Source organism: Saccostrea cucullata, unplaced genomic scaffold (genome assembly GCF_032062105.1).
Source record: "Saccostrea cucullata isolate Sc308-1 unplaced genomic scaffold, CSIRO_AGI_Scuc_v1 ctg15007, whole genome shotgun sequence".
Classification (NCBI taxonomy): domain Eukaryota; kingdom Metazoa; phylum Mollusca; class Bivalvia; order Ostreida; family Ostreidae; genus Saccostrea; species Saccostrea cuccullata.
Genome location: NW_026924196.1, coordinates 8,193 through 22,532, shown reverse-complemented (window position 1 = coordinate 22,532; position 14,340 = coordinate 8,193). Strand labels below are relative to the sequence as shown.

At 32.4% G+C, this 14,340-nt stretch overlaps 1 pseudogene; it reads right to left on the bottom strand.

The window, feature by feature from the left end:
• Positions 1 to 9: 9 nt before the first annotated feature.
• LOC134265945 (low-density lipoprotein receptor-related protein 2-like) lies at positions 10 to 11,551 on the bottom strand (annotated as a pseudogene).
• Between the last annotated feature and the right edge of the window lie 2,789 nt (positions 11,552 to 14,340).

Below are 14,340 nucleotides of genomic sequence, written 5' to 3'. Positions count from 1 at the left end.
TATTTCATCAATAAATATAAAATAAATGAGTTTTGGAGAAATCTTAAGATGAAAAATTATAATTTTAGGTTCCTTTTATCAACATTTTACGTAGAAAATGCATCGATTATCTTAAGAGTACTTATGATTTCATTTCTTCACCACCTCGGAAAAAAGTTTCCTGCCTTGGGAAAAGATAAATTATGATATTTCCCTCATATTCATAACTGTAAAGTAATTCTTCTGATTACTTCATTATTGTTACTCTTACAGTCTTTTCAGATGTTTTTGCGCTACTTTGATTCATGAACGTTGCCTTTCTATTTTAGGTTATACAAAGAATTAAGAAACATTTCTTGTGGTCCATCTTGTGCTTGAGCTTCTTGATACCTATTGGAATATCTTTTCTTTAAGAAACAAACTGTAACAACAATAGCAATAATGAGAAGGCCTGCAACCGATGCTCCAATGAAGACATATGTTTTATTGCTGTCTCCAGTTACGTGGTGTGAGGAAATGTTCCCTGTAAAAGAAAACTAAAATAAAATTCAATAGAAGAAACAATTTTTGTTTTGCTAGGTATTCATTCATTTTTAAGTCTTTAGTAAAAATTCTATATGCGACACGAGCTATTTCTATGAAAAAGCATAAGATAACAATTAAATCTAGAGAAAGTGGAAAAAAATACATATCTAAAAACTTGTCTCAACATTCATCCATAAATTAATGTATTAACTGTTTCTTATTTTTAACGAAAAAAAATGTTTTCAAACGACATAAACACTTCATAAAAATTACTTTTGCTTATAGGTTTTTTATATACATATACATACGAATATATTGTGTACATATGTTGTTTATATCTTTGTTCCATGATCCAAGTGATGTACATATCATCTGTACAGAGGTTGCATTGGATTCATTTCGACAACCAACCTCACATATTTCACCGATATGTCCATTACATTGCGTGGACAAATAACCATCTGGTATTTGAAGCGGGCACTTTATTCCTGTAGTAAAAATAGGTTAAGAAAGTTTGGCTTTTGCAATGAATATTTTTAATATCTTAAATACTAATATTTGCTTAAGATATATGTAAATTATATTTAAATGTCAAACTCCGAAGTCAAAGACAAAGGTTACAAAATGTTGGTATCCAAGAAAGGGTTTTGTCACAAGAAATACACATGTAAACCATGAAAGCCAAAGCACCAATCGTTTGAATTGATGGCAAAGGTTAACTTTTTCAAAAGGTCACGGTTAAGAGAGCAAAAATACTTGTACTCATGGAAATACAGATTAAGTATGAAAGAAAGCCCTAGCAATATCAGTTCAAATGTTAAGGCCAAGTTTAAAGTTTGGTTATATTTTGAAAAGTCAAGTTAAACTGCAAAGTCAGAGAATCAAATATGTTGTCAAAAACAGATGAACAGATCGAACACTGTATACCCCCGAATCTTCCATTATGGGTACATTAAAATATAATTGAAAACTTTATCCAGTTAATGTTAACAAGTTAGTACTTCAAATCCTTTTTTCTCACTTTTGCATATTGAATTGATATTTTCATTCCAGGTGCTGGATGATGTACAAACAATAATTGTGGAAGAAATGGATAATTGGTAATTACTGTCACAAATGGCTGAACAACGATCTCCTATTTTTCTCTCGCAATTTGGCGCTATTTTTCCATGAGGGATAATTGATGAACATAGCCTTACTAAAAAGATAAATGTATTAATATTTTTAACATTCAAAAAGATTAAAAAAAAAAAAAAAAAAAAAAAAAAAAACGAGAAAAAAGATAAACGAAAAATAAACTAATATTTATCACATTTAAGAATAGTCTTAAATTAATGATAAACAGATATACTAAAATTTTTCAAAAGAGAATGAAACGCATTTTTTCTATAGAGTCTATTTTGTTTAAAATGTATATATATGTTGATGTGATATATTTCACCGAAATAAAATACCATGTACCACATAAATTGTTTGTCTCGTGGTTCCATTCACCACCTACGCTGCAGGTTATAGTTTGTATTAGTGGATTAATGTAAAAATGATTGATGCATTCATAGCGACATATCTCTCCGAAATTCGACGAACAATTAATGAGTTTACCATTTTGTATCGTCTTTGTGCAACCAGAAGCTAAAAAATAAAAGATCATTGATTTTTTATTAGAGTTCACATTGCTTTAGAACAACTCCTTTATTGTACATTTAATCAGTTTCCAAGATAATGTCAGTACAAAAATATATTCTGAATACAAATGGACTTGATTAAGTTTTCCATAAACCTTCATATAGCATGATACCATCTAAGTTTTTATAGGTTTTCTATTTACAAAACATGAACTATCTGAAAAAAAATATATATCGATAATTTTACATGAAATTATAGGTTTGAAGTAATATTATTGAGAATGCTAGTATATGCCAAACAATGAACTGTTATCTGATCTTACGCTTGCATAATTCGTTAGTGTTTTCATTCCAGGTTCCATTTGATGTACAAGTGATATTTGCAGAATGAAGGGATGAACTGTAGTTGATGTCACAAGAGAAGGAGCAGATGTTACCAATTTTTCGTTGACAACCTTTATCCAGTTTTCCTTTCCGAATTATCGAAGGACATGATCGAACTGAAAAAAAGTTGGAAAAATGATTTCTTTTGAGGAAGAAAAACAACATGACCAATTGCCTGAAATAAATAATGAAATAAACTCACAACATAGATCTTTAACATCATGACTCCATTCTCCATTTTCATTACAAGTAACATTCTGAACAAATGGATTCACTTCGAATTGTGCACTGCATTCATATCGACACGATTCTCGGATGATTGCCTAACAATTTATGAGTTTGCCATTTTGTATCGACTTTGAACAACCAGATGCTGTAGAAGAAAAACCAGAAATATAGAGCTTGCATTATATATAGCAAGATCGAATCTTTGCATGCACTTTTATTCTCCTGCAGGCTTCGAATGAACTGTATGATTTTAAATATGGCCTACGCTTGCATAATCCATCAGTGTTCTCGTTCCAGATAGCGCCCGATGTGCAGACAATATTTGAAGAAGAAGACAAAGAGGGTCTGTAGTTGATGTCACAATAGTAAGAGCATTTGTTCCCAATATTTCGTTTACAGCTTTCGTCCAGTTTTCCGTTTCGGATAGTTGAGGGACATAAATGAACTAGAAATCACATAAATATTAATATTTTTTCTACAGAAGAAAAATTATGAAAATTATCAATCTAACCAACTCACCACATAGGTTATTTGTATCATCACTCCATGTTCCATTTTCTTTACATGTGATATTTGGAACAGATGGATTGATTTCCAAAGGACTATAGCATCCAAATTGACATGTTTCTAGGATATTTGACTGGCAGTTTATAAGTTGACCATTTCGTATCGTCTTTGAGCATCCAGATGCTATGCAAAAAAAATCATGAACATGAACTCACTTATGTTTTGTAATATTCAAATTCAAACGATTAATTCTGATAATTGAGAGATATTATCAATGTCATTGTATCGACCATAGAACTTACAAAGTGATGACTTTCAACGAGACTGCTGATATTCTTGTTTCATCAACTTATTTGTCAATAATTCACCTTGTTTTAAAAATTGAACATACGTAGATCATGCTCTTGTGTATCGAATCTACTGCGAGATGTAAACTCCGTATGCAGGTGAAGGTATATTGTTGTATAAATAAGGGAAGCTGAAGATTGAAAAGTTAAAGTCATCACGTTTATAATAGGGCTAGGTTGTTAGATTACCATTAACGCCTTTCAAGTTAAATATCCAAATTTGAAACAGATGTGTCATACTATGTCTCATCTCATTGTGAGAATTCCATCGGCAGCAAAAGCAAGTTTTTTAACTTGCCTAGATAGCCGAGTGGTCTAACGCGCTGTTCCTGTACATCAAGGAGAAGAGATCCCGTAGGTCGAGAGTTCAACCCCGGGCTGGGGCGGAAGTGGGTATCCTTGTAAAAATGAATTTCTCTGTGCTTTCTTTATTAATATTCCTTCACTTAGGGCAGTTATATTAGTATAAGAGATGTTGTAATTTGTGCTTTATATATATATATATATATATATATATATATATATATATATATATATATATATATATATATATATATATTTTACTATCAATGAATTTCTACTACTGAAAAGAAGTAATTCTTGTATATTTAAATATTTATGCAAATTATTATATCAATGCTTTGTCATTTAAGAAATAGTAAGGCTCTTAGTCTTTAGATAAATTCTATATCAAAGTGTTCATAGTAAATCAAGTGTCAAAATATTTACTGTAGTTATTATAATAAACTATAGTTAACTGCAGTAAATTTTTTTTAGGATTTACCCATGCAGAAAGGATTTGGGGATGGAGTCCATTGTCCGGATTGATCACAAGTAACAGATGTATTGGAAACAAGCTTATATCCAGATTTGCACGCAACTGGACAAGTTTGCCCGGAATATGGAAGACAGTCAGGGAAATTTACATTCTGTAGGGAGGTGTCACAGCGAGATACTGTGAATGAAGTTTTAATCAAAACTAATACAAACAGCATTTAAAATTGGCATAATTATCTAATTTATAAATATAAAAAATAATTTATTGGATAGGAGAAATAAGGAAAATTGAAAACCTCCTTGACATGTTTTCTGGTCTGCTTCTAAATTAACATTATCCTGACATCCACATGTTCTCCCAGTTGGTGTTGGAAAGCAGAAAGTACTGCATCTACCGTTATTCTTTGAACAAATTCTATTAACTAAAAGAAGTATAAGAACTATCAAATGACTGCCTTAGAAAACCTTTGACAGATGAAACGTTTTTGAAGAATATTTTAAAATCCTAACTTACCATCCACTGAATCACCTGTAAATATATCCAAACTATCAAGTCAACCAAGCTCTGGGTGATTTTTCATAAATGTGACTGTAGCTTTATTTATCTTTGTTATACGCCTGTTTTGTAAAGAAAACATTCATCATGATTATAACTTCAGGATACTAAATATAAAGGATATTTCTTAAAATAATGAAACTATTGGTAAGCTCATTTTCATTGTCAATTCAAATATGTACAATTTTAGTGCTAAATCTAATTGCTAACAAGATAAATCAGTTTTAAATCAAACGATTCTTTTATTTATGCAGAAAGAATAAAGATTTAATTTACTGTCTATTCCAGGCAGTGTAATATAAGAATTGTCCATCAATCACAACACTCATTAGATGTGCGTCATTATCAGTTGTTAATACGTGTCTGTTTAAACCATTTAAATCTGAGTACTCTATACGATTTTTAAGGCCATCTGTCCAGTATATTCTGTTGGCTACAAAATAAGAAAGAAAGTGTATATGCTCCGTTGAAAACTATAAGCTTTGGATGATATTGAGAATTTCTCCTGACTATATATTTGTACATACAAATAAAATCTATAACGAGACCGATTGGCCATCCAATATCTGTTGTTGTTATATTCTCTTTTGACGTTCCATCCATATATGATCTACCAATTTTTGGTCTATTGCCAAATTCTGTCCAGTACAAAAAGCTAAAAGGTAAAACGTAACGAAGACTGCAGAGTAAATCATTTATTTAACCTTCTTTTATTTGTTTCCAAAAAATTTAGACATTGTCTTAACTGGTTATTTTTTTAGAAGAGTATTTGGATTTATAATGCAGAAATATCGAACCCTTTTGACGGATAAACCACGATATCCCTTGGACTATGCAGGTTTGAAAACAAAGTCCTATGAAGTAAAGCAGCTCTGTGTACAACTCCAATATAACTTTGACTGGGAGTAGAACCTTCTGCAGTATAGTAAATGTTTCCCGTGGAATAATCGATGGTCAAACGTTCTGCATGAGCGAATCCTAGACATTTGGATGAAAAATTTAACTCAGCGTCGACCAAAAAGTAGAGTAATTTAGAAAATATATGAATTTAAAAAAATGATACTTATAATATTGACTTATGAATAAGTGCGAGCATATTGTATTCAACACAAATTTTTGAATACCTGTTGCATACACCAAGGATGTGTTCTTTCCATGAAGTGTGGTCGACATTATAGTTTTTGAGGAGAGAGCGGAATAGATGAGTTTCATTCTCAATTTATCAAATGTCATTCCGGGAGGAGTATTTACAACTATTGGTAGTTTGATTATGTTTCCTGTGTTTATATCAACCTGAAGGATTCGACCGTGGGAATAATCGGAAACAAGAAGGAAATTTGTGGAATAAGCACCTAATAAAAAAACATTTATCATAAATTTTCTACATGGAACTATTATCATAAATGAAAACAAGATAGGTAATACCTATATTTTATAGGTATAAGACTGAACAACTTATTTCTCATCAAGATATGACATAAACTAAAGAATTTAATTGTCACAAGAACCCACATCTTGTATGAATAGTGGGGAAAAGGGAAAGATTTTTAGGGAGGTAGTGATGAAATAAGTCATGTGGAAAAAAGAGACCCATGGGCCACAAAGTTCAACCGAGAAATTAAGTCCTGCTGTTCTTTATAAGATTTCCCCAATTGTAATACCTATTGTGACCCCACCTTACTCCCAGGTGATTTGAACAATGTAGAATGTAGAATATACACTACCAAACGTTGCTTCCACTCTGACCAAGTGGTTCTTGACAACAAGATTTTTAAGTTTTTTTATCTCTATATTTCAATGTAAAATTTCCGCGCCACATCCGGGATTATGTTTTGAACAATCTAGTCTAGCATATTTTTTTCCAATGTTAAAGAACACAAGAATTTTAAAACCCGTGGGAGGTGGATTTTTTTGAATGATCAACTTCTATACATTCATTTTTGCTCCTTTGCATGTTCTCTTAAAAGCCATATTACTCATTTAATACATAAATACATATTAAATATACACACGTTATGAACTGGAGTCATCTCTGACTATTGTGACAGAAAGAAAAAAGACTAACTGTTATCACACGTTTTCAGATCTGATTGTAGCTGTAGCCCAATATCACATTCACATTTTCAGGCCAGTTTCTAGAGGAACACAAATATCCCCACAGCCACCATTCAGTATATGACAGCCACCTACATGTAAAATAAATATAACTTTGAAAATTTATAAACGTAAAGGAAGCGTAATCAAAATGCATTAAAATAAAAAACTCTCTCTTTCTCTCTCTCTCACACACACCCTCTCCCACACCTTCCTTCATACACGAATAAACACCCTCCCTCCCTATTCTCACACGCGCAACACACATTAAAGTATGTATAAAATCAGAACCCGGACTTTTATGTCGTCTCAATGGAAGCCTATGCGTTGTTCGCAAAATAAGTATCTTTATATTCATTACTAATTAACATGATTAATCAAATTAGAAATATAAAAATGATGTTATACTAAAATAACTGAAACATGAAACATTTGACTTGTTGTATCATTAAAACTATAATTTTGCTCTAATTGGTTTGTACATTATTTATTTGCTATTTATGAAGTCACCATCTTTGCGATAGAATTTGTATCAGAGATGTAAATGAATAGATATTTTATCTAAAGAAGCCAACAGATATATCTGAGATACCTCTTAAACTAGCACTGATCAAAAATAACTTGCCTCTTCTGTCCTTCTGTAGAGAAGAATCAATATGGAAACATGTGAAGCGTTTTGTATAATATTCAGCGTAGTCTCTTGAAAACGTGATGTCTTCCTTGTAAAGTAAATCTTATCTGCATTGATCCAACCAAAGAAATCCTACAATTTTTTTTAAGAAAAAGTGATTTGGTTGAACATTATCATGATTATTTTGCTAAAGATATGATAAATACACAAGATGAAACACACCCTTTAAGTCCGGCTTAATGGTGGCTTATAGGTCCTTAATGGTGGTTTTATGGTTGTCTTTAAGTCACCATTAAGTCACCATTAAGCACCTTTAAGTAACATTTACACCACCATTAAGTTACCATTAAGCCAACTCAAAGTCCTTAATGGGTGCTTAAATGTAGCTTAATGGTAGCTTAATGGTGGCTTACAGGTCCTTAATGGTAACTTTTAGACCACCATTAAGTCACCATTAAGCTACCATTAAGCTAGACTTACAGGTGCTTAATGTCCAAACTCCATTAAGCTACCATTAAGCTACCATTAAGCCACCATTAAGCCACCATTAAGTCACATTACGCAGTCGATAATATTGTTTATATGGGTGAAAAATTATTTTTATAGTGATTTGTTATCAATATTATAAATGTAGAGTTCGCTTATATCTTGATTTGGTAAAAATAATGAAAAAGAACGAAATTCAAAATCCAAAAATAAAAAAAAAAACCGCCACAGTCGGGGACCGATCCCATGATCCTAGGCGCTGCAAGGCGAACGCCTTATCCATTAGGCTATCGCCGCTCTTAATAATCTGATGAAAATATTAAATATTTAACTTTATTTTTTTCAAAATTTGTTTGGACTTGTAAAGGTATTTACTAGTATTTTGTTGAACATTTCCAAAAGTCTTGAATTGATTTATTAATCAAAATATAAACAATTTTATTTGTGGATCTTAACACATTAATATATATTTCAAGACTGAGTTCGGCTTTTAGATTGATGTAATGTGATTGAGTTCTTCGCTCTGTTATTCGAAAATTTTCGAAATGTAAGCATTAAATCATGATTGAACATAAATTAATTATAGATAAAACACAAAAGTCTATCATCGAAAGAGAAAGAGGAAAAAACAGATTCTACTATTATTTTTAATATACTGCGGATATTAACGGTTTCTGTGTCAACAATTTAGTGACAATCTTCGCGTAAGAGTTACCTGGTTAATTACGTTTCCAAAAACTTTTTTTAGAATATCATATTCAGTTTCAATTCTTTTTGTATCAATATGGGTATCAAAATAATTGACTTTTTACGATGAATCATAATTTTGTTATATGCTTGCGTTAAATTTAAATTTTTAAAAAATAATTGATCATTAAAATCTGTCAGTGTACGTTGTGTATGTATAGTTTCCTGTTAGTTAACCGGGGACGGGGGGACACTTAATTAAGGTCTATTGTCTGACCAGTCGGTTTACTGTACACTGATCATCTGTTAATCTTACCCCGTTTCTCAATGTGTATACATTTGGTCGGATGTCATGTTTAGTCTGATCGGCTGTTCCTCTGAAAATCGATTTTGAAATAACAATCATTGAAGACCGACTTAGATTTTGACAGATACTTACCGCTGCATTATTAAAAAAGATAACGAATTAATTAGAATTATTCATGATGTAAAAGCCATTAAAAAGTTTTTCATGGTAAAAATCAATCTTTGAAAACTAAATATTTGTATAACAGTAGCCCCCCCCCCAAAAAAAGGACAGAGATTTTTTTTCATGAGATTATATAGTTATATTCCTATGAATTCTGTAGCGGAATGTTTCTTTTAACACATGAAATAAAAATACCATTTTGTTTTTAAAAAGTAATATATATTTTGTGTTCATGTAAGAACAAATTGATTTTTGGTAGTGAAAAATTAAGATATTTCACAAGGGATTGGCCATTTATTGTATTTAAAAATCATACACACCAATAATAAAGAAAAAACACATGTAATAATTTTTTATTTAAAAAAAAATCATATACAATAATGATAAAACATGTCTTGTTTTATTAATACTGTAAATGATTTTATTATAAATGAATAATTATAAGACACCGAGAGCAAGTCCCCGTGGCTGTTAGCTAACTTTTCCCCACTGCCCGAGTTTATGCATGTTAAACAAACATGTAATATTGAAATACCGATCAAGACAAAATTATGAGTTGAAAAAGATTTTGCCTAAATGATATTGAAATAGCTTAAATAGTTAGTTCAAAGATTCAATATAAGACGCGTAAAGGTTAATGAGGTTTGACCATTAAGACACCACTAAGCTCAGCTTAAAAGTGGCTTAATGGTAGCTTTATGAAGTTTGGACATTAAGAACGTGTAAGTTGCAGCTAAATGGTGGCTGAATGAATTCTTAAAGGAATTAACTTCTTTAAGCAAGTATTAAGTCACTATTAATCTATCGTTAAGCGATTGCTTGAAGGTGGTCTTTCGTCTTGTAGTTTTGCTGACCTATCCAAGTAACGAGTGAAAATGACCTACTTGATATTAAAATTGATACTCAAACGTAGATTTAAAATAAAAAAAAATTAACATGGATTTTTACATACATTTCAATTCATTTACATAGGAATGTTAAATTCATGACAACAAAATTGGGTTCGGTGTTTGAGGTCTGATTTTAAAGGGACAGGTCAAAGCAAGTAAACCGGTCACGGTAGCCTAGTGGTAGAGCGTTCGCTTCGTGATCGGGAGGACCGGGTTCGATTCTCGTTCGCGGCGCCGCGTCATACCTAAGACGTAAACAAAGGTAGTGACTGTTAGTTCGCCAAGTGTTCGGCACTAGAAGTGAACATCACGGGTCTTTCGGATATGACCTTAAAAACTTAGGTCCCGTGTCACGGTAGGCGCTGGCACGATAAAGAGCCCTCACTGCTCAATGGCCCTGAGTGCCGAGTATAGGTCTAAATTTGAAGCCCTTCACCGGAATACTTTGACGTCTCCATATGATTGAAAATTCTCAAGAGGGACGTAAAACAACATACAATCAATCAATCAAAGCAAGTAAATTATATATTTTATTCATTCATTTACGGTAAGCGCAATGTTGTCTGTCCCATAGCCCTAAAAATATAAAGCCCGCTTTTTAAGAGAACAAACAGTATCTATTTTACCTCACACTTAGATATTGCTAATTTTCATTTTTTTCTATTATATTTTTAAGGGGTCTTTCTATTTTTTTCTTAATTCTAATGAAATATGTTTCGAGAAATGGAATAGTTTAGGTGCACCGTGTCTATATGAAGATGTAAATACAATATATGCACAAAATGTTAAGGATATTTGGATTAGATATCCTGAATTAGTAACAACACAGGGAAGGAAACAGTGCTGTAAATGAACGGATGTTGCCTCATTTCCCTTTCTTAGATTAAAAATTACAAATAAGAAGAGCAGTTCAACTTTGTGGTTTATCTCTTATGAAATTTTTAAAAAGATTATCAAAACAAGTTTTCCCTTCCCTGATCAGGATTCATTGTTGAAACCTGAATGCTATGATATAAGATCTTCGTTTACTTAATTCTGAAAATCGTTGAAGATTTATTTAGTATCCGTTTTTGATATTGTCCTTTATATTTATAAGCAAATAAAGAATTGTTAGCAAGGTGTTTGTATAAAATTGAACTTATCTCATGTTATTAGTTAGTGTAGGTTTAATTTTAAATAACCCATGAATTTTTTTCAAGGCAAAGACTTTTGGTATTACATACCCATTATGAGAGTCCACTGTTAGTGATGTTGGTTGCTGAAGTCCTGAATATATTACTGAAGTCGTCCCTAAATTTATAGAATATGCTCGTATTGTAGATTGTGCAGGTTCTATCCATTCAAGAAGATCAGCAATCCAGTCGAAATTCGATGGTGGTTATCGTTGCAGGATTCCATATTCCAAGAATTAGTCCTTTGTCACCAGGGATGCCTAGAATATTTAGTTAATTGTAGGTATATATTTGTGTATATTTATTATTGAGCTGCAAATGAATAATGCTGATTTGTCGCTTACATATGAATATTTAAGAGCAAGCTTAAGCGGTCCTCTTGTATTATATTTCTTGTTATGCTATTTTGTTAGAGCCATATAAAAACTCTTTAAAGATTGTCTTCTTCGTACACTCCAGTGTCGCAATATATCTAATCCTATGTTGGAAAATTTGATTTTGCATGCCACATTTAAAATAAATTAAACTTTGAAATATACAAGAGATACAGTACCGTGAAATGCACGTCCTCCAAAAAATAGAGACATTTTTTTTTCGGAAATGAAGCATTTAACAATCTGAATTTGAGGGATTTAAAGGTATCCACCATCTCTCCCAACAGTAAAACTAAACCTCTGCAATTTATTTGTCGCTATAAGTAGGAGGGAACTTTGCTGATTATGTAAAACATATATTAAAGTCGTACTATTGGATTAAAACACCAGCAGGCTATTTTTGTTTTTCTTCCTTGTAGTTGAATGTTTATACATGTCGTTGAAGACTCCATACTTGTTGATGACTTGGTATCAAGAGTACTTAGCAGAGTAGAGTCAAGAGTGCAAGTAGTTATTCATTTCATTTTAGTGTCACAAGTTATAGTCTAGCTATTTTGTTAGGGATCTTTATATTAAAATGTTTGCCATTGTTCCCTACCGACTTTCAACTCAATGGTGTATTGGCCTACAGAAACAGGTTCGATTGCAAATCATTAAACTCAACAAAATGAAAAACTTTCAAAATGTCTTCATTTAAATATGCAATTTTCACAATTTGCTACCACTTATGACTTTGTTTTTTTTTTTGTTGTTTTTTTTTTTATATTAGGGAGCTGTCGACCTGGGGCCTGATCCATTTAAACGCTGTTGTTGGATGCTCAATATAAAGTTCGCACTTTATGATAGTGTTCAACAGAAAATACATGCATACCAATCTGTCAACGGGCTAACTCCACTCCATATTCAAAATATGGTTATATCTGATTAATGTTTTGTTTTTTTTTTTTTGTTTCCAATGCTCTCCTACACAATGTTTTTCCTTGATCTTATTTGAATTTATTTGAACTTTATTTGCATTTATTTGAATTTTGTCATTGAAGATCATAAAGACTGAACATTTCGACTTTTTAACTCGCAACGGAGTTGGAGGAGATATGTCCGTTGTGTGTCGTGGAAAACAGATAATTTGCATCGGGATTGATGTCGGATGCTGGCCTGATTCATAGATCAGTATGCTCTTTGCGAGTGGCTGTTCCGCTTACCAGATACATTTTTTTTTTTTGGGTCATTCATATACTTAATTTGGATTATCACAACTAAGCACTCAAATAAATTTGGAAAATGTGAGAGGCCACAACTCTTTATTCGCCATTTATATGCAAATATTTTAAGAAACGTCAATGCCTCTCAATTTCCGTTCCATCTATTGCACTATGTTTTATTTCCTTTACTTGAATACTGACTAAAACCCATATTATGTATGTGAATTTTGAATTTCAAGAACAACTTCTTTCAAAACATCAGTCCTTCGGATGAGACCATATAAACCGATGACCTGTGTCGCAATAGGTGTTGGAACATTGCTCAATGGCTCTGAGTGCCAAGTATAGAAAAATTTTGTAGCTCTCCACGGGCATGTGGTGGTGTCTCCATATGCGTGAAAAATTCTCGAGAGGAACGTTAAAGAACATACAACATAAATCAATCTTTCAAAACATAATATTTTATAAGGTGGCAGAGGATAGTTTCGGATCAAGTACCGGTCAAAAATTAGTAAGATTGATTGATTGAATGTTGTTTAACGTCCCTCTCGAGAATTTCTATCTCGTATGGAGACGCTATCACTTGCCAGTAGAAAGCTGCAAATTTGGTGCTATATTCGGCACTTACGGCCATTGAGCCGTGAGGGTTCTTTTTCATGCCAACACCTACTGCGAAGCGGGACCTCGGTTTATTCCATTCATCCGAAGAACCGGCCTCCTTGTCCCACAGTGGAATTCGAACCCGCGATGTAAGGATCAACTCCTTCTTCGCGACTCTAAAGCAGACGCTCTAACCACTGCGCCACGCGGGCGTCAACAATTAGACAAAAATAGAGAACCCTAACGTTTGAATGTATATTATTTTGGGTAAATTTATTGCTGGAATATCTCAAGTGTGCATTTGGAGGGAACTGGGGGCCTTGTATATTTTATTGATATATGACATTTTAGTGTCACTACTACTGTTTATGGGATATGGACTAGAAATACAAAACTCAAATCTAAAATCACTCTTTCAGGATTTCCTCAGAAAAACAGGTTGGGTTCATAGGATGAATTGCAGCTTGAAAACGAGTTGGTTGAGTCATTATCTGTTCAATGGTATGTACACGTGTTGATCTGTATTTTATGTGGTAGCTAAAGGCATTAGCATGGGCCTGAAAGCAGTTCAATCTAACAAAATAGTGAAAATAGGCTAAATTTTCATGAAAATTTAAGATTGTCTTTGTGCCATGGAATCATTCATCATTTGAAGCTGTACATGTTTATTCCTAAAAGCTTAAAATTCAACAAGGGACTAGACCATGCTATTGTTTCCAATGCACAATTTATAAGCAGCTTTATGTGGAGGAAAAGTCAGCTATTCGTTTTGTTTGTCAATAAAAAAAAAAGTTCTCTGCCACCTTC